Here is a 22,263-nt window from a genome sequence, read left to right as displayed (position 1 = left end):
TTCCTCTATGTCCCTAGCACTTTTCAAACTGCTGCCCCAGTAATGGTGCTCAGAGTGAATGAGTCCATCAGTGTACGGAATAGAAAATATGAAGGTCTGCCTGGGACCATTGGGGATGTAAACTCTCACAGTGGCTGGGGTATGTGCTTGGCCTTGGAAGGATTGGCTACCCTCCCAAGGACCAAGAAAATATTTACAGGATGTGGAGCCTGGTCTTTGCCTTGGCGCAGGTCGGCCGAGCTCCGATACATCTAATCTCGTACCAAGGACTGGCCCGGCTCCTAGCCAGATCCGAGTCCAGTTCCTTGTGTTGTTAACATGTATGCTTATTGGCTCCTTGCCGCTGTTGTTAATGAAGTCCTCAAAACCCCAGAAAGCCGAGGCAGGCACAGCAGTAGTTGTTGTCCCCCAGCCGCCTCGGCTGCTGCAAGATATTTCGCCCGTGTTGATGACTTTACTCGACTGAGATTTTGCCCGTGCTGATGAAGGGCCAGTGCTGTTTCTACGACTCTAATTAACTGGGCCCTGGTGGTATGATGAATTGCCTCCTCGCTTGTTAGTGGTATGATGATATACACCCCTAATCTCTGTCTTGTCTTACTTACTTTCACTTTGTAATAAAACTCTTTAACCCCTTCATCCCGGCTTGTGGTGGTGTGTCTTGCGTATCGGGCCTTGAAGTTAAGTCTGTGTACAACAATCGATAATACTTATCGATACAATCAGCAAATAAGTCCATGCTTGGGTCTTTTAAGAGGACTGCCTGGGACTCCAGCATTTGTCTTACTCAGCCACAATCCCCACTGTTTTCACAGCCAGAAGTTATGGAAACATCTCTTCCTGGCACTGAAACACTGGGCTGTGGAGCCCCGTGTGGTGCTGTTACCCCTCACTTCTTAGAGGGATATCCCCACAGCAGAGATAACCTCTCTTTTTTAAACCACCACACCATGGGTGTGAGGCGTGCTTATTCCATGTCTCTGCTCCTTCTACAAGTCTCGGTGGCTTTCTTCTGTATATCCTTAGTTATAGGACTCTGTTCATCTAGTCTTCAGGTGATTCTCAATGATGGTTGTTTTATAATTTAGTTGTAATTTTGATGTGGTCTTGGGAGGAAGTGAGAACAGCATTTAACCTACTCTACTATCTTGACTTGAAATCCCATATTAGTGTTTCTTAAAGTGGGGTCTAGACCAGAACACCTGTATTTGTGCATTTGTGTATAAAATATAGATTCTTGGGCTGTACTCCAGAGCAACTGAAAAGTAACCTCTGGGCTTGAGCCTAAGATTATGAAGCATTAACTAGCTCCAATGATGATTTGTATGTCCACTACAGCTTGAGAATTTCTGCCTATGTACTCCCAGAGCTGATACCTCTTCTGTGTCCCACTCTTGAAATATGTGCTGTTCATGAGTTATCTCCACCTCAGTCTTCTACTAGTATTACCAACACAAGGAAATGCACACTGAATTTATCATCTCCCCACCCCCCCATCCTCCTTGGCAAAAACAAAACAAACAAAATCTAATGTAAGCAAATTCCCTGATTTTCTCTTATCTCTCCTATGTTGTCACAGCTAATTACTTAACCAAGCAAAAACACTCCCCACAAGCAATCAGCCACTAAGTCTCATAGATTCTACTCTTAAATATATCTCAAATCTATCCATTTTTCTTGATCCTCACTTCCTTTGTTATATCTCAGCTATAATGTTGAAATAGTCTTCAAATTAATTTCCCTGCCTCCAGTCTCAGCCTCTTTTAATCATTCGTTCAAGAAATATTTGTTGGGGCCGGCCCGGTGCCTCAGGCAGTAAGAGCTCCATGCTCCTAACTACAAAGGCTGCCGGTTCGATTCCCACATGGGCCAGTGGGCTCTCAACCACAAGGTTGCCGGTTCAATTCCTCGAGTCCCACAAGGGATGGTGGGCAGCGCCCTTTGCAACTAAAATTGAACACGGTACCTTGAGCTGAGCTGCTGCTGAGCTCCTGGATGGCTCAGTTGGTTGGAGCACGTCCTCTCAACCACAAGGTTGCCAGTTCAATTCCTCAAGTCCCGCAAGGGATGGTGGGCTGCACCCCCTGCAACTAACAACAGGACCTGGAGCTGAGCTGCTCCACAACTAAGACTGAAAGGACAACAACTTGAGTTGGAAAAAAGTCCTGGAAGTACACACTGTTCCCCAATAAAGTCCTGTTCTCCTTTCCCAATAAAATCTTTAAAAAAAAAAAAAAAGAAATATTTGTTGAGTGTAGATTGTGTATAAGGAATACAAAAATATAAACTATCATCTTTGTGTTCAAGACTGAAATAATATTTCCAAAATAAAAATTTGGATATGTTACTCTAACCATTTTCAGTGGCTACTCATGCAGCACGGTAGCATCCAAAATACTTGTCATATTGTCTCAGGCAAGCTAATTTGATTATAGGGCACAGACACCCACTTAAGCTGGCCTGAGACATTATTGCACTGGATATTTCTTCTGTCTGTTATTTCTCCAGGTTTTCACATAGCTAACATTCTTCCTGTAAGTCTTTTCTCAAAAGTCATCTTTTTTATTTAACACTAGAAACAGCTCCAACCCCCACCTCAGCATTTCTTTCACTCTATTTAACTTTTTAAAAAAATTTATTGGGTGACAATTGTTAGTAAAATTACATAGATTTCAGGTGTACAATTCTGTATTACATCATCTATAAATCCCATTGTGTGTTCACCACCCAGTCAGTTCTCCTTCCATCCTCATATATTTGATATCCCAACTTTCTTAATAAATAACTGTTAAATAACTAAGAAAAGACTGTTCAGTGACCTAGGTGAGAGGTAACAGTGACCTGAAATGAGATACTAACAATAATGATGGAGAAAAGTCAATGAATTTCTGATAGAATTGACATAAATAGTGATATGTTATGCGGGGGTGAAGAGGTGGGATTAAGCAGAAAATTTTCCAGGTATGTGCAACTTCATGACTGGCAATACCACTCATTGAAGTATAGAGTAGGAGAAATAGTTTTGGAAGAAAAAAAGATATATTTAGATATGAACAGTCCATTTTTGAGATACTTTTAAGTCATTTAAATGTTTAGTAAGTCATTAGATGTTTCAATAGACTATGGAATATACAGATTTGAAGCTGAGAAGACCTAGTTTAGTAAAATAGATTTAGGAAGCATCAGAATATAAATGGCAGCTCATTTAATTGGAGTCTGTCACATTTCCTTGGGTGAGCTATAGCGTAAGAAGAAAAACTTGCTAATGATGTTTCCCCAAGGAATTAAAAAAGTACTGGTCTGAGAAGTGAGCGGTAGGAGAGAAAGGGAGCACAGGGATTGAAGAGAACTCTTGAGAAGCTTAATTGTGTAAGGTTGGATAATAAGTGAAAGTTCGTATAGTAGTTAAAGGGGGAATGGGAGGCTTAAATCTTTTCTTTTAAATATGGGAGATGGCTGAATGCATTTAAATTCTTATGGGAAAAAAGTTAACAAAAAAACGTAGAAAGTAAGTAATAAAAAGCTATGTACATTTGAGTTGGGCGGGGTAACAGGAAGTTGTATTGCCAGGTAACTACATTTATAGGTCTCTAAAAATCAAAAGATTAAGGAACAAAGATATCTAGCTATTGAAGGAGTTACCTTTGTGAACATTAAAGTCTACTTGGAGGTTGTCAGGACTTTTAGTGATAAAAAAAGCTATAAACTAAGTTTTTCAAAATCGTCAGTCAGTGAAAAAAATCATCAGGTTAGAATATGAGAGAGAAGACGTCATAAAAATGGCAGCATGAGGTGAACCTCTTAAAATCTCCTGTGGAGTATACAACAAATTGAACAAATATAACTCCACAAAGGACTCCCTGTGCAGCACACAGGCAAGATGAAGAGGCACACTACAGAAATAACCTAAAGGTGAGCAAATTGTATGAGCGGGAGAGGAGGAAAGGGAGAAGAGTGGAGACGGCGTCACATGGATGCAGGATGCAGACCTAGCTCAGTGCTCTGAGCTTGTTGCATTCGGGAACTACTGCAGCTGCAGGAGAGGGAAGAACTGGGACTGCTAGGGCTCCGCTTATGGCCCACAGGGCGGAGGGGACAGCATATAACATGGCTGAACCAAACACTCACTGCAAAGATCTCAGAGAAAAGACTGAGGGAAGAAGGCTGAAAACAGTGATATAAGCCCTCACTGCTGAGCAGAGAATGGAAGCCTTAGGCACTGAGACTAGCCGCCCTCTCCTCACCTTCCCAGAGCTCGCCCTGCCCCTACCTGCCCAGTGCTAGAAGCAGAGTAGCAGTGTCAGATCAAAAGAACAGAATATTTGCAATTCTGAGAACTGTGGTCCAGAGACACAGATTTGCAGCACAACTAGTTCCAGCAAAGGGGAGGGAATTGTGGAAGGAGGACTGGCTGTGGTGGTGGTCGCTGCCATTGCTCTGGCCCACCTCTCACAACTCACCCCGCCCCTGACCCCACCTATCTGGGCGGATCCCTGCAGGAGTAAACAGAACTGCTGAAACATACGGGCTCTGAATCTGGTGCAGGAAGAGCTTTGGAACTTCAAAAGCTCTCTCTCCGCATGCACGCATGGACGCAGCACACTATGATCCAGGCGAACTGTTCAGAGAGGAGAAACCCACCTTCCGGGGAATCACCCCATTGTGTGAGAAGCTAAAAAGTTGCAGAGAAAACATAACACTACAGTGTGAGAGAGAATAAAAGGCTGAAATCGGAGAGAAAATAAAACATTCTATCAACACCTACTGGAAAACAAAAGAAAAACCCCTTCCTATTAAACTGTTGCAGAACCCATTACTGTAGATGTCTAGGAAGTGAAACAGTAAATCAGTAATTGCCATGAATACCCAAGGCAACAAGACAGCTCAGATAGAAAATGAAAAGTCTCCAGAAAATGAACTTAAAGACATGAAATATGTGACTTACATGACAGAGAATTCAAAATTGCAGTTCTGAAAAAACTCAATGAGATGTAAGAAAACAGACAGGCAGTTTAGTGAACTCAGAATCACAATGAAAGAACAAAGTGAATATTTACCAAAGAGATTGAATTTTTAAAAAGAATCAAATAAAATTTTTGGAGACTAAGAAGACAATAGAAGAAATGAAGAATGAAATAGCCAGCTTAGGTAGTAAAGTTGACCAGATGGAGGAAAGAATCAGTGACATCAAAGACAGAAACCTGGAAATTACACAGATGGAAGAAGAAAAAGACTTGAGACTTCAAAGAAATGAAAGAACTCTACAAGAACTTTCTGACTCCATCAGAAACAGCAATATAAGAATAATGGGCATACCAGAAGAAGAAACAGAGAAGGGAACATAGAATATATTTAAACAATTTGTTGATGAGAACTTCCCAAACTTATGGACAGAACTGGATCCTCGAATCCAGGAAGCAAGTAGAACACCTAATTACCTCAATCCCAACAGGCCTTCTCCAAGGCACATTGAATTGAAGCTGTCAAAAACCAACGACAAAGAAAGAATCCTCAAGGCAGCCAGGGAAAAGGAGAAGGTAACCTACAAAGGAAAGCCCATTAGATTATCATCAGCCAGGAGGGGAACCAGGAATTCAATATAAAATAAGAGAGATATTATGAGAGAAGAATAATATATCCAGCAAATATATCCTTTAGATATATGAAGAAGGAATAAAGAGGAGACATACATACAGAAGCTGAGGAGATTTTTAACACACAACCTGCACTACACAAGACACTAAAAGAGGCCATTTGACCACCATCAATAGGATAATTTTGTGCCAACCAACACAAAAAATGGGTGAGAAAAAAGGCCTGAACTGGAAGGGGGGAATGGAGAAAGTAAGCGTGCTGAAAAAAAAATAATCTAAAAATCAAACTTTTTTTTTTTTATATAAACTTAGGTAACCACAAAAAAAAAAAAACAGAAATATAATATACAACATAAAAAAAAGATACAGAGAGAAAAAATCATACCACCCCACACACAGAAATAACAACAACAAAAAAAAAAAAAAAAAACAATGGAGACACAGCCTTACCAAAAAAAAAAAGATAGAATGACAGGAAATCCTCAATCATCAATAATCCTAAATGTAAATAATGGACTGAACTCACCAAAAAAAAAACACAGAGCAGCAGATTGGAAAAAAAAAAACCCAATCACATGCTGCCTCCAACACACTCATCTCAGCTACAAGGACAAACATAGACTCAAAGTGAAAGGTGGGAATTGACACTCCCAGCAAAATGGTACCAGAGAAAATCAGGTGTAGCCATAATGATATCAGATGAAAACAGACTCAGGGTGAAAAAGATAACAAGAGACAAAGATGGACATTTCATAATGGTAAAGGGACTATACACAAAAAAGACATAACAGTCATCAATATTTATGCCCCCAATCAGGGGAGCACAAAAATACAAGCAGCAACTACTAGAACTACTAAAGAGAAATTGACAAAAACACAATTATACTAGGGGACTTAAATACACATTTGACAGCTATGGATAGAGATCCCAAAAGAAAAAAAAATAACGAAATAGCAGCCCTAAATGACACATTAGATGAAATGGACATAATTGACATATATAGAGCACTTCATCCTAAAACATCAGACTATACATTCTTTTCTAGTGTACATGGAACATTCTCAAGGATAGACCATATATTGGGAAATAAAATCAGCCACAGCAAATTTAAGAAGATTGAAATCATACCAAACATATTCTCTGATCACAAGGCTTTGAAATTGATATCAACTGCAAAAAGAAAGCAGGAAAATCCACAAATACATGGAGATTAAACAACATACTTTTAAAGAACGACTGGGTCAAAGAAGAAATTAGAGGAGAGATCAAAAGATACATAGAAACAAATGACAATGAAAATACATCCTACCACAATTTTTGGGATGCAGCGAAAGCAATTTTAAGAGGGAAATTTATATCATTACAGGCCTATCTCAAGAAAGAAGAAAACTCCCAAATAAATAACCTCATGTTACACCTTATAGAACTAGAAAAAGAAGAACAAGTGAAACCCAAGGACAGCAGAAGAAAGGAAATAACAAAAATCAGAGCAGAACTAAATGAAATAGAGAACAAAAAGACAATAGGAAAAATTAATGTGACAAAGAGCTGGTTCTTTGAAAAGATTAACAAAACTGGCAAATTCTTGGCTACACTCACTAAGATAAAAAGAGAGAAGACACTAATTAACAAAATCAGAAAAAAAAAGGGGGAAGTTATCACGGACACCACAGAAATACAAAGGATCATCCAAGAATACTATGAGGGATTGTATGACACCAAATTCAATAACCTAGAAGAAATGGACAAGTTCTTAGAAACATATAGCCTTCCAAGGCTGAACCATGAAGAACTGGAAAATCTAAATAAACTGATCACCATTAACGAAATTGAATCAGTCATCCAAAATCTTCCTAAAAGCAAAAGTCCGGGACCAGATGGCTTCACTAGTGAATTCTACCAAACCTTCAAAGAGGATCTAATACCAATCCTGCTCAAACTCTTGCAAAGAATTGAAGAAGAGACAGTACTCCCTAACTCATTTTATGAGGCCAACATTACCCTGATACCAAAACCTGGTAAGGACAGCACAAAAAAAGAAAACTACAGAACAATACTGGAGGTATCACACTCCCTGACTTTAGCTTGTACTACAGGGCTACAATAATCAAAACTGCATGGTATTGGCTAGAAAACAGATACATAGACCAATGGAATAGAATTGATAACTCAGAAATGAAGCCACATAAATATGGACAGATAATTTTTGACAAAGGAGCTGAAAACATATAATGGAGGAAAGACAGCCTCTTCAATAAATGGTGCTGGGAGAATTGGATAGCCACGTGCAAAAGAATGAAACTGGACTGCTATTTGTCACCATGTACCAAAGTTAATTCAAACTGGATCAAAGACTTAAGCATAAGACCTGACACAAAAAAATTGTATATAAGAAAACATAGGTACTAAATTTATGGACCTTGGGTTGAAAGAGCATTTTATGAATTTGACTCCAAAGGCAATGTAAGTAAAAGCTAAAATAAACGAATGGGACTATATGAAACCTAAAAGCTTCTGCATAGCAAAAGAAACCATCGATAAGATAAAGAGCCAACCAACTGAATGGGAGAAGATTTTTGCAAACAATGCCTACTATAAGGTGCTAATATCCAAAATATACAAGGAACTCAACAACAGAAAAAAAAAACAACCCAATTGAAAAATGGGCAGAGGACCTGCAGAGACATTTCTCCAAAGAGGACATACAAATGGCAAATAGACATATGAAAAAATACTCAACATCACTAATCATCAGAGAAATGCAAATCAAAACCACAATGAGATATCACCTCACCCCAGTCAGAATGGCTATCATCAACAAGACAAATAGTAACAAGTGTTGGAGAGGCTGTGGAGAAAAAGGAACCCTCATACACTGTCGGTGGGAATGCAGACTGGTGCAGCCGCTATGGAAGGCAGTGTGGAGGTTTCTCAAAATATTACGAATAGAATCACCACATGACCCAGCAATCCCTCTCCTGTTTATCTACCCAAAAAATCTGAAAACATTTATACATAAAGACACGTGTGCTCCAATGTTCATTGCAGCTTTGTTTATGGTGGCCAAGACATGGAAACAACCGAAATGTCTTTCGATAGATGAATGGATAAAGAAGTTGTGGTATATATACACAATGGGATACTATTCGGCGGTAAGAAAAGGTGATACAGGAACATTTGTGACAACACGGATGGATCTTGAGAGTATGATGCTGAGCGAAATAAGTCAGACAGAAAAAGCAGAGAACCATATGATTTCACTGATATGTGGTATATAAACCAAAAACAGCAAAAGAACAAGACAAACAAACGAGAAACAAAAATTCATAGACACAGACAACAGTTTAGTGGTTACCAGAGAGTAAGGGAGGTGGGGGGTGGGAGATGATGGTAGGGGGGATCAAATATATGGTGATGGAAGGAGAACTGACTCTGGGTGGTGAACACACAATGGGATTTATAGATATTTAATATAGAATTGTACACCTGAAATCTATGTAATTTCACTAATTGTCACCCCAATAAATTAAAAAAAAATTTAGAAAGTAAAATCAAAGATACCATGTTTGCCTGAAAATAAGACCTAACTGGAAAATAAGCCCTAGTTTGGTTTTTCAGGATGACATCCCCTGAATATAAACCCTAATGCATCTTTTGGAGCAAGAATTAATATAAGACCTGGTCTTATTTTCAGGGAAACACGATATATAGATTTGATTAATTGCACATGGAATGTGAGAGTGACTTTCTCTGGATTCCTGCCATTAGCAGGAAAACAGTTTTCCAGAATTCTGACCCATTTACTTCCCCCAGAATATCCCAACTATATCAAAATAAAGAAAAAAAGCATTTGCAGAGAATTAAGAGTGGTTGGATTCATCTAAACCAGTGATTCATTCTTACTTTAATATCTGGGCTGATACCAGGCTAACTTATTTTCACATTTTTTGAAGGTCCAACATGGGGGATGAATTGATGACAAACTTTACCTCCATTGAGGTCTTACCATGTAACAGTAAGTCTGTCGTTCTGTTGCCTATCATGTTCACAATTTATCCATTTAAAGGGCATTCTGACTTTAGTAGATATTTGACATTACCCATTCTGATATCTTATTTCCTGGAACAAACGGTATCAATCATTTTGGATTTTACAGAAGAGATTTTATTCTTGGAAATTATTTTCACATCAATTTAAACCAATTTTCACCCTGAATCAGACATAAAAGGCTAGGAAACCCTTAATTTCAGCTGCCTACTCTTGAAATGTACAGATTATTTGTATTTAAACTTGAGATTTATACCTGAAAAGCCAATAATTGGTGCTATGTGAAATGTTTCAGATGAGCGACAGAGTTAGGACATTTCTTTGGTGGTTTCTAATCTGTCTTTCAGCCAAACCATCTCAGTTAAAGTTCTATAAACCGGTAATTTCTGAGGATTTTTTCAGTTTTATCACATGAACTTCAGTGGTCAATACAAAGCCATCGCACTCATAAAAGTGATATTTCTGTTACCCTGGAGTTAAAGTGAATTTCAGAAAAGCAAATGACTTCTGTTGTAACTGTGAGCGGGGCGTACACTGACTCATTGTTCCTTTGTCATGCATTCAGCTAATGTTCATGGAGGACCTACTGTAGGCAAAGACCTTTGCAAAACCCTGTGGAGAACACAGGTATAAATAAATTATGAACCCATATCTAAAGCTCACAGTTAGATATGGGTTCATAATTTAGTTCCTTTTCTGCCATGGCCACCATCACCCATGCCCAAGTTTTACAAGAAAGAAAGTTCTAAGATTCTTGAGGCAACTTGAATCCTCTTAATATATCTCTGGTTTCTTTCTTGCCTGGACAGTAGTTTCTAGTAAAGTCAGGTGGTTTCTTAGAAGATAATGTCAGACTGTTATTTTTTGGAGCAATTTATAAACCTGACATAATTCAATATGGATAAATTTAAGTTTCTAAACTTATACGCCAAATCCCAACAATCTAGGTAGATGACAAAAAAGATGTGATTTTTCAGTGGTGCAAATATAAAAATGGCCTGAGTCTGAACTGGGTGAAAGCTTGATATGAGCCAGTGAATACAGCTTAGCCTACTTTCACAGTGAAGTATTCAGAATAAGGAGGCAATGCTCCTTCCTTTTCTTTGCACTAATCAGACACACTGAGAATATTATGTTCAGTTCTAGGCACAACCATATAACATTTAAGGGATTTTAGGATTAACCAGAGAACATGATTCTGGTACACACAAACATAAAATATTTATGACACTCATTTCGTAAATATGTTCAAGTGTTTTTCATGGGTAAGTAGTTTGGGGAGGAGATTTACAATTCAGCAAGGCCAATGTCGTAAGTGCAATATTCAGCTGAGCCACAGAGTCCTTATTTACCTCATAGGAGATTCAACACTGCGTCAGTGGATTAAGTACTTACATAAAGTTCTGAAAAGTATGCATGTTATTTTATTTTGAAATTATAGTTGACTTTTGAGGTTATTTCTATAATAATTAGAATTCTTTCCTTTCCTTTTCTGATGTTTGTTTTATTATTTTTTCAGTTTGCCAAACATTTAGTTTTGGGCTTTTAATAAAAACTTAACATTTATTTTTCATTCACAAATGTTAACATTTTTCTACTTTCTATATTCTGATAAAAAGTTTAAAAATCTGTTAAGATTTTAATGTGTCTGATGAAGTTCTCTACCTCCCATAAGCAACAATGTTGTTATAGCTATAAGGTTGGTGCAAAAGTAATTGCAGTTTAAGAGGTTAAAAATAATTGCAAAAACCACAATTACTTTTGCACCAACTGAATAGAAGTGATGTTGGTTAGAATTTTATAAATGTTGTGTGAATTTTGAAATTACATTATTGTTTTCCTTTTGTTAAAAGACTTACTGATTTGTTTTCCATCAGCCTTAAGATATTCTGATCATCATGGAACTGGGATCTCTAAAACACACGTGCTTCTGGATGCCGAGAGACGTATTTTGATTCAGTGGGAAAATCATGGCCATCCATTTATTATCACAAATCCGTTCTCCATGAAAGATGAAAACTATATCTCATAGGAAATTGACCAAATAGTAGGAGATAGTGACACAGCAATTGTCATTACCCTTGGCCAGTACTTCAGACCCTTTCCCATCAACATTTTCATCAATGTTCAAAAGACCATTGAGCATCTGTTCTTGCAATACCCAGAGACCAAGGTGATCCTTAAAACTGAAAATACCAGGGAGATGTATCTAAATGTAGAGATGTTTAGTGTCTTTCACGGCTATATTCAGAATCTTATCATGAGGGATATTTTGTGGATCTCAGTGTGTACATTATGGATGCCTGGGACATGACTATTGCATATGACATTAATAATGCCCATCTACTGATTATGTGATTGGAAATCAGATTAACATGTTTTTAAACTATACTTGCTAGAAGAAAAATACAGCAAAACAGCACTAGCCACTCTCTATAGATGATCTCATTTATATAGCAAGAATAATTTAATCCAAGGTAGAAGGAAACGAAATAAAAAATTTTTTTATTCTAGAAAATATGCATACTATAAAATTTGCCATTTAAACCATTTTAAGTGTATAATTCGGTGACATTATGTATGTTAACAATGTCGTGTAACCATCACCACGATCTATCCTCAGAACATTGTCATCATCTTAAATAAAAACTCTGTAGCCATTAAAAAATAATTTCCCATTCTCCCTAATGCCCAGCTCCTGGAAACCACCATTCTGCTTCCTGTTTTCACAACTTACACTAGTCTAGGTAGCTCTTACAAATGGAATTATACACTATTTGCACTTTGTATTAGCTTATTTCACTTAGCATAATGTCTTTAAGTTTCATCCATGTTCTAGCATGTGTAAAAATTTCCTTCCTTTTAAAACTGAATAATATTTCATTGTATGTATATACCACATTTTGTTTATCCATTTATCTGTTGATGGACACTTGGGTTGTTTTCATCTTTTGGCTACTGTGAATAATGCTGCTATGAAGAAGAAACCAAATTTAAAGGAATGTCTCCAGTGCTGAGTATGATGAGAGAAGAGCAAAATATCATCATTCATAACTTAATTTTAAGAAATATATAGCCCAGAAAAGAGTAGTCTAAATGATTCAAGTTCAGAGAAAATGTGATCTGTAGGAGAAAACTCAGTGGAATCACAATAGCAGTCTTCTTGCTTAAAAAAATTATTTGGAATTTGTTCTGTAGATTCCAGGAAGAACCAAGGATCACAGTCCAACTCTTACAAGCTCATTGAGAGAAACCAATGAAGTATTATGTCAATGAACAGACCCTGAAACCCTTGTTCTTGCTGGCCCTTAAAGTATGAGGTGAGATCCCCTCCAGAGGACCTCAAATGACTTTATAAGCATTGTCTCTAAATCTTCCTCTCAGAATAAAAGCATCCACCCTTTCCATTAATAGACTCGAGGTCTTGAGAGTGGAAATATTGTTACTCAAGGATGATTCCCTTGCATGGAATGTGTTTCTTAGTGAGAGGACATGAAATTATAATGCCGAAACATCAGTACAAAGGCCAGGCCATATAGCTCAGGCCTGGGAACATGCTAGAAAGCTCTTCCTTGAAAGAAGCTACCCATTGGTTCTAATTCTTCCTTTAGGAAACTTTCAAAACAAATCTGTTTTTTTCCAATCATTGCACTCCTAAGAGCTTTATATGAGTTATCATTTTGCCACCAGTGCCACCACAAATTCCTTTAACTTAGTTCTAACAGGGTAAAGTGTCTATTAGGTTGATGCAAAAGTAATTGCAGTTTAAAAGGTTAAAAATAATTGCAAAAACTGCAACTACTTTTGCACCAGCCTAATAGTCTTCTTACCATTACTCTTTGTTAAATGCACTGACGTTTGTCTATATCTGCAACATGCCTCCTCCCACATCTCTCACTGCCACAGACTGAATTCTCTAACTTCAATGTGATCAATCAGCATAGAATAATGAGGGTCTGTTACTTCTTTTGTTCTGGAGTTGCGCTGTATAATATAATAGTCATTAGGCACATGTGGCCATTCAAATTCAAATTAAATTACATTACTAATCAGTTCCTTGGTTGTACTAATTACATTTCAAGTGGTCAATAGCCATATATGGCTAGTGGCACTGTAGTAACAGCACAATATTTGCTTGCATTTGTCTCTGGAGAGTATTTTTTATGTTTTGTTGTAGTATTTGGATGTGTTTTCAAAAAATAAGTCCAATTATATCTTATAAATGTTTATAGTGAGTAAAAAAAACCACTCATGAAATGGCTTGACTTTTAAGTCATTAACTTCTGGTTTTGTTTTTAAAGAAATTCTGGTATCTATATATTTTATAAAGTTTTGGCCTTGAAGTGATAGCTCCAGGTTATTGCAGATATTGACTCTATTGCTAATATATACGACTTCTACAAGCCATTTGAAATGGTAGAAATGTTCTTGACTAGTATTATCAAGCTTCTTTTAAAATCCCATGTATACACAATGGAATGAAACTAGAGATCAATAGCAGAAGGTAAACAGGAAAATTGACAAACAAGTGGAAATTAAACAATGTATTCTTAAATAATCAATGGGTCAAAGAAGAAATCACAAGAAAATGTAGAAAATATTTGGAGACAAATTAAAATGGAAACACAACATATCAAAACTTAGGGGATGCAGTAAAAGCAATACTAAGAGGGACGTTAATAATGGTAAATGCTTACATTAAAAAACAATAAGCTACTGAAATCAATGTCCTAACTTCACACCAAAAGGAACTAGAAAAAGAACAAAGTTGGAGAATTCAGACTCCCTGATTTCAAAATGTTACTATAAAGCAACAGTAATTAAGATGTGGCGGTACTGGCATACAGATTGATGTATAGGCCAATGAGACAGCATAGACAGCCCCAAAATAACGCCTTGCACAAATGGCCAAATGATTTTCAACAAGAATGCCCAGCCTACACAATGGGGGAAAGGACAGTCTCCTTAATAAATAGTGTTGGGAAAACTGGACACTCATTGGGTTAAGATGGTAAATTAGATTTAGCAATGATTTCTTTGATTAAAATTAAAAGCACAGGCAACAACAAAAAAATTAAAATAGACAACTGGGACTACATCAAACTTAAAACTTCTGCATGTCAAAGGAATCAATAGGATGAAAAGACAACCTGCAGCATGGAAGAAAGTAATTGCAAATCATATGTCTGATAAGAGGTTAATATCCAGGAACTCCTACAACTCAACAACAAGAAAACAAATTACCTGATTAAAAAATGGTCCAAGGACTTAAACAAAGAAGACATACAAATGACCACCAGATACATTAAAAGATGCTCACATCACTAATTATTAGGGGAATGCAAATCAAAACCACAATGAGATATCTATTACCTCACACCCGTCAGGATGTCAACCATCACAAAAACAGAAAATAAGAAATGTCGGTGAGAATGTGGAAAATGTGGAACACTTGTGCATTGTTGGTGGGAATGTAAAATGGTACAGCTATTATGGAGAACAGTATGGAGGTTCCTCAAAACATTCAAAATAGTATTATCATATGATCCCATAATCCTGCTTTTGGGTATATATCCAGAAGAACTGAAATCAGAATATTGAAGAGGAATGTGCACTCCCATGATCATTGCAGTATTATTCACAATAGTCAAGATACGGAAACAACCCAAATGCCCATTGACAAATAAGTGAAAAAAGAAAATGTGGTATATACATACAATGGAATAAAATGCAGTCTTAAAAAGGAAGGAAATCCTGTCACATGCTACAACATGGATTAATCTTGAGGACATTGTGCTAAGTGAAAAAAGGCAGTAGCAAAAGGACAAGTATTGTATGATTCCACTCATGTGAAGAACCTAAAGTATTCAAAATCACAAAAACAAAGTAGAAAGGTGGTTATCAAAGATGCGGGGAAGGAATAATTAGGGTTTAGCAAGAGTTTTAGTGTTGCAAGATGAAAGTCCTTGAGATCTGTTGCATAACAATGTGAATATACTTAATGCTGCATTTAAAATGTACATTTAAGAATGGTTACAATGGTAAATTTATGTGTTGTTTACACACACACACACACACACACACACACCCTGATGTATGTTTTTCTCTTTCATAGCCAGTAAATTTCATTGTGGGATCAAGAGCATGTCATTTCTTCTCCCGACCTGCTGAATGAAATAGTTTTAGATGATCAGTACCTGTTAATGGCTTGAATTCTTAATTTTCTTCTATAATGAGTCATATTGTTAAAAAACAACAACAACCCTATTGTTCTGTTAATAAAGCAGCATGTGAATTGGCTTCAAGTATAAGTCTTGCTGCACAGATAGCTGCTGCCCTACTAAGAGTAACTTCCCAAATCTTTTCCATTTTACACCATAGCTCACCAAATAACTTACATGAACATTCTTCCTCTATAGCATGAGTTTTCAATGACAACCAGAAAAATCAAGTGCTTCAATCTTTTATAAATGCTACACAGATGCCAAGAACTTATTCATACTCTACATATCAATCACTTCAACCTACTATAAAGCAAAAGGTATTCTAAGATTGCACACCTTCAATTTACATTATATGCTATTGACATTGTGTTTGCACAGCAGTATCATTTGATAAAGGAATTTTGCCAATAGTTCTTTCTGATTGGCACTAATCATATTTGTCATTAAATATGGTGGTTGGCTTGTTGGCTTTATAAATGTCTCATCAGTGTTTTGACTTGTAACTTTTTTTTCATTATGAGGAGTGCAATGCTGAGTGATACCTTGAAAATCTTAGTCTTCCCTTTTACTTTATTGATAGAATTCATCAAGTTTGTACTGGAAGGCAATATTTTGTTCTTGTCCTGGGAAAAACAGATTGCTATGGCAGAATGGTGACTGTGCTTTGTCTGACATTTATATAAAATCTTGATGATTCCAAATGTTTAAAACTCTGTTAGATAGGACTTTTCTTTTTACAGGTGATAGAAATCCACCCTAAAATAACCTAAGGAGGGATGGGAAGGAATGCATTGACTCGTAACTGAAAAGTGCAGAGAAGGCAGAAAAGCTGAGGGATGTTTCATTCAGGTGCTTACAGAACATTGTTAGGCATCTGTCTCTCTCTTGCCAGCTCTTGGCTCTGTGTTTCTCTGTTGGTTTCATTTTCAGGCAGGGTCTTTGCAGGTGACAGCTGAAAGGTTGCATGAGCCTTGTGATCCCAGAGGAACATAACCCTCTCCTAGTACCTATATACAGATTAAAAAAAAATCCCAAAACATAGAAGACTCTAGTTCTCCCAGTTTGGGTCACATGTCCATGTTGGAACCAATCACAATGGCCAGGAAGACAGATGATTTTGATTATTAGGCCTAGACCATATGCCCAGTCCTGCAGCCAGATTGTATTACCAGTAGTGAAGGAAAGAATATAGACATAAAATATTTTCTCCTACTGCAGACATATTTGACAGTCTCACAAAAAATAATACCCAATGGATAAATAGATTACTGGTTCCATAAAATTTAATTATCAGAGATTCATGATTGTATTTTTTAATACTTACTTTTTTACTTAATTGTATAAAATCACCACATTGACGGATATTTGAAAAGAAATTCTTCACTTTAAAAAATTGTCTTGAGTTGAAGCATTTGTATTACTAATTTTATCATTTCATTTACTTTTAATAACCCTTTGATTTATTTTTGTTGTGAGGATATAAAATTACATAATAGATGCTCAGTTTTACTAGTTATTAGGGAAATGCAAATCAGAACCACAATGAGATGCCATCTCACACCTGTTAGAATGGGCATTATCAACAAGACAGGTAAGAAGTGTTGGAGAGGCTGTGGAGAAAAAGGAACCCTCATACACTCCTGGTGGGAATGTAAATTGGTACAGTACATGGTTACTACCTGGGTGGTCCTCTTCTTAATCTAACTCTTCAGAGCTCCACCATGAAGACCAGCTAAGAGTCATTCTGCCCTAGTTCACATGCCTATCTTCTCCATTTGCCAAATCCCATTGGTGTGCAGGTAAATGTTCGACAACCGGGACAAAAAACCCTAATGTGTAGCATCTGCCAATTTTTGTGGTGTAAATACTCCCCTGGCTGATTTCATGCTACCAACGTGAGGCTACTAAACAAGGAATTGGGAAGGTATGCACACAGTCAGATGTTGCTAGGTGGTAGGAGCCGACTCCAGCATACCACACCAGGTCCCAAAAGGTGTGCATTATACCCTAGTTAAACATTCTTACAGTCAAATCCAATCTTCACCACTTAACTAGTCGGGTGATCTTCAAAAAGTCACTTAAATGGTCTTGTTTTCTCATTTGCAGATTTGGAACAATGCCACATACCTCGCAGGGAGAAGAGATTGGAAAGAGTAAGAATAGATCCAAGTAAATATACCACATGGTGCTTGGCACAATTGATTCAAAATGTTTACTTTCCATGGTCATTTTGACTTTGGGGAGGAGCCAGAAGTTGCATGGTGAATAGAGTGGATGAGGACCCACCATAATGTTTTTATTTGACAGAAATAGCCATACCAGAAGTGATGTGTGACACAGAGCCTTTCCATGGTGATCACAAAATACGGCAAATACTGCTTCTGAGTGCCATCTAATGAAAAGGCAGGGATCTTCAATATGGGAAGTGGCATGTCAAACCTTAGTAACAGTGTGTGACAAGTTTCAATTTGTTTGGGCTGTCAGTTAGGTGTGAGCTACAGTTGAGTGAAAGAATGTTTTAAAGTGTGCCGTAAATCACTCTCCATCATGACAACGCTCCATGTCACACATTGCTTCTGGTACTGCAATTTCTGTCAAGCAAAAATATTATGGTGTGTCCTCATCCACCTTATTCACCAAATCTGGCACAGTGCAACTTCTGGCTCTTCCCCAAAGTCAAAATGATTCAGGACATCAAGGTAGCCACAACAGCGCAACTAAAGACACTCATGAAAGGGTACTTCCAGAACTGGTTCAGAAAATGGCAAGAGCAATGGGATAAGTGTATTCAGAGTGAGGGAGAGTATCTTAAGGGGATTAATGACAATGTGTCTTTTACTGTAATGTTTTTTTTATTTAAACATTCACTGTATTCTTTGATCACACCTCATATGTCCTAGGATTGCTTTAAAGTACTTAGTAGAATAAATGTGGACTAATATAAGTATATAATATGTAAAAGCCAACATTAATGATAGACATTCATTGATATTTACTATGCATCATGTTTTTTTGTTTAATCTATTAGTTGGATCATCATTTTGAAGAAAGGAAGCATGCCACAATATAAAATACCCCTCTAATATGTCAAGAAGATTACTTTTAAGAAACCAAATTCATTGTAGCAAAATATTCCCATTCTTTTAGTCTCTCATGCACATCAGATTAAAGGAGCATAGGCTGCAATGAAATCAAACCAATTAGAGTAGCAAAGGAAAACTTTGAACCCCCATGGCACACTCCTACCTCTGAAATGTTCTCTGCCTCACAGACATGTACACTGCTACTTTATCTGTGTATCTGTGCTTAATTCTTAGATTTTTATAAGACATATGAGAGCTAATGGTTAAGAAATGGAATGTGTTTGATGTAAATATTGTGATTTGGTCAATTTTGTCCTTTTTGGAAGTGATGGTATGGGGTAGCGTTTGACTTTTAGCCTTTATTTTTCCTTAGTAATGTGAGAAATGAATATTCACCCAGCATTGCCAGCCTTCACCCCTAAATGTAATCTCATTTCTGAATGTTAGTTCAAATATTTAACTAGTGGCAGCTTTATTGTGGGCAATCTGATGTTAAATTCTGCCATTAAACTTTGATTTTTCAGCTAGATAACTAGATTTAGATCCTGGCTTAAATTTGTGGCTTTATTGCTTTTGAGTTGGGTTGTACCTTGTGTAATGACTGTCACCATAAAATACCAATGTTTTGAATCACTTTGGTTTGGAAGAATTGACCTGCCCTATTAGTAAAATAGTAGACAATATTCTGGGGAACATGGCATAATTCTTTAAATTTTCATCTCATAAAATAGAAGAAATAATTCTTATTGATATAATTAATGAAACAATATAAAAGAAATCAAAGGAAAATTTAAAACTAAGGAATGAATTGGGAGTCAGACATGGAGTGAAAGTGAGGGCAAGGTAACTCTCAGATGGGGTAACTTGCAGATGGGCCTCAGGTGATGGATGGACTTGGTGGTAGTTGTGCTCATTCCTAAGAATTTTTGGAAGAACCAAGCCACTCACATTGTCTCTTTGTCTCTCTCTGTCTTCTCTGTTTCCCCTTTTCTCTGTCTGTCTGTCTCTCCTCCTCCTCTTCTCCATAAAAATAACTGCATCAATATTTCATGTACATTGTATAAACTGTCCTGAGGTTATTTGCTTTTTTATTTACTTATATCCAATTATTTCCCACCTCTATAAGGTCCAACATTTCTTATAGTATATTCCTAGTCGCCTACACAATTCTTTTTCTTTTCTTACATTGGAAGGTAATTCTGAATTCATCTCTCTTATTTTTTCCATTCTTCTAGCAGCCATAGACAAATTTTCACATCTAATACTTAACTGTTTTTTTGTGAAGAGATTGTGGGATAAAAGCTCAGGTCTCTTTACATTTGGGGGTCTGAAAAGAACTCAAGTGGGCTTTCACTGGTCAAATATGGGACAATTTGGGTACTCAAAAGAATGATTGCAATTGTTTGAAACACATTAAATAAAACTCTTTGACTTTATGGGAAAGAGAGAGAAGGAATCTTGTCTATCATCATTGGAGTTAGTGCAAAAACACCCTCCTCTAAAAGTTGATAATTAAGGCAAAAGAATTAGCATTCATCTTGCTTTTTCTGTGTGAGCTGTATTTCAGGGAAGCCAAAGAACTCAAATTGATGAAAGTGAGATTTCTTAACATTATTCTTCCAGCTAATAAGTGTGGAAAAATTAAAAAACCTCCAGTTTTTAAATGCCTAATGAATTTATCTATCTAGATAATAATTATTAATAGATGCTAAAGTAATTTAAGATATTTATAAGGTGCCCAAATATCACCACAGGTTAACTCCTGGCTGTAAGATGAAATTGTATCTACTATGGGGAAGTCAGTTTGCCACCACCTCAACCCACTTAGCATCAATAAGTGAGAGAGTTCACCATTATGTGCCTTCTGATGTAATGCAATATGAAGTATTTTTGCCCAAAATGTTGAACCAGAATCTAATAGAGTCTTCATATTTAATTTGTAGTTCACAGGAAACTTAGGGATAAAGGAAAAAATTAAACAACACTATGAGGAAGCAAAAAGAAAAATCCAGGAGAAGGGATATTCTGAAGAACAACTGCACCATTTTTTCAACAAATCAATATCAAGAAAACAAAGGGAGTTGGGAGATGGCTGTTCTAGATTAAAAGAGATTTAAGTAGAATGGCAGTTGCCGGTGGCTGGGTGGTGAGGAAATGGGGAGTTGTTTAATGGGTATAAAGTTTCAGTTATGCTAGATGAATAAATTCTAGAAAACTTCTGTACATCATGCCTTTAGTTAACGATACTGTATTGTGTACAAATTGTTAAGAATGTCTTTACCACAAAAACAAAATGAAACGAAAAAAATGAAACACAAACAAAAATCCGGGGGCACAAGGAAACTTTTGGAGGTGATGAATATATTTATTACTTTGTGGTGATAGTTTCATAGGTGTAGGCATATGTCCAAACTCATCAAATTGTATATATTAAATATGTGTAGCGTTTTGTATATCAATTGTACCTCAAAAAGCTGTTTTTTTTTTTTTTAAGAGAGAGACAAGACATAATATCGAACTATTGGAATGTGTGATCATTTATTGGACCCTGTTCTCTCTCTCTCTCTTTCTCTCTCTCTCTCACTATCCTTTGTATTGTAAAAGATTTTGGTGGGGACAAAATTGGGGAATTTTGAGTATGAACAGGGTATTAGATAAAATTAAGGTATTACTATAAATCTTGTTTGGAAAGATAATGGCATTGTCCTTGTGTAAGAAACGCCTTTGAGAGAGAGAGAGTGAGAGAGAGAGAGAGAAAGAGAGAGAGAGAGAGAGAGAGAGAGAGAGACATACATACACATTTGGAGGTAAAATTTCATTTGTCTGACATTTGTTTTAAAATGCTTTAGCCAAAACAAAAATAGATGGAAAAAATATAGTAAAATGTTTATTGTTGAAACCAGATGATAGGTATCTAAGAGTTCATTTTATTATTCAATTCTACCTTCTAATATAAATTTTCAAAAATGTTCAAAATAAAAAAGCAAAATAAAAATGTAAGGGTCCAGAATTCCGATGGTACAAGGAAATGGATGAAGTCACTTTCATCATAGCTACTTTTCTCTAGGTCAGTTGAAATCCATAATAAGGATGTTAAATCTGGTTGAGTTTCCAATGAAACTGCTATGATTATAGGTACCTATAATCATTAATGTAACTGATATGTTTAGGCTTCATGAATTGGTGACAAAAAATAAATGTCACAATCCTATTTTTATTTTTAAATAAAAATAATATATACACATGTTAAAGCAAGCCCAATTAAAATAAGATGGTATTACATGGAAAATGCTTGTCCTTACCCACTCCCTCCA

This window comes from Rhinolophus sinicus, linkage group LG06 (genome assembly GCF_036562045.2).
Source record: "Rhinolophus sinicus isolate RSC01 linkage group LG06, ASM3656204v1, whole genome shotgun sequence".
In the NCBI taxonomy this organism is placed as follows: Eukaryota; Metazoa; Chordata; class Mammalia; order Chiroptera; family Rhinolophidae; genus Rhinolophus; species Rhinolophus sinicus.
Note: the sequence above shows the minus strand (reverse complement) of the source record.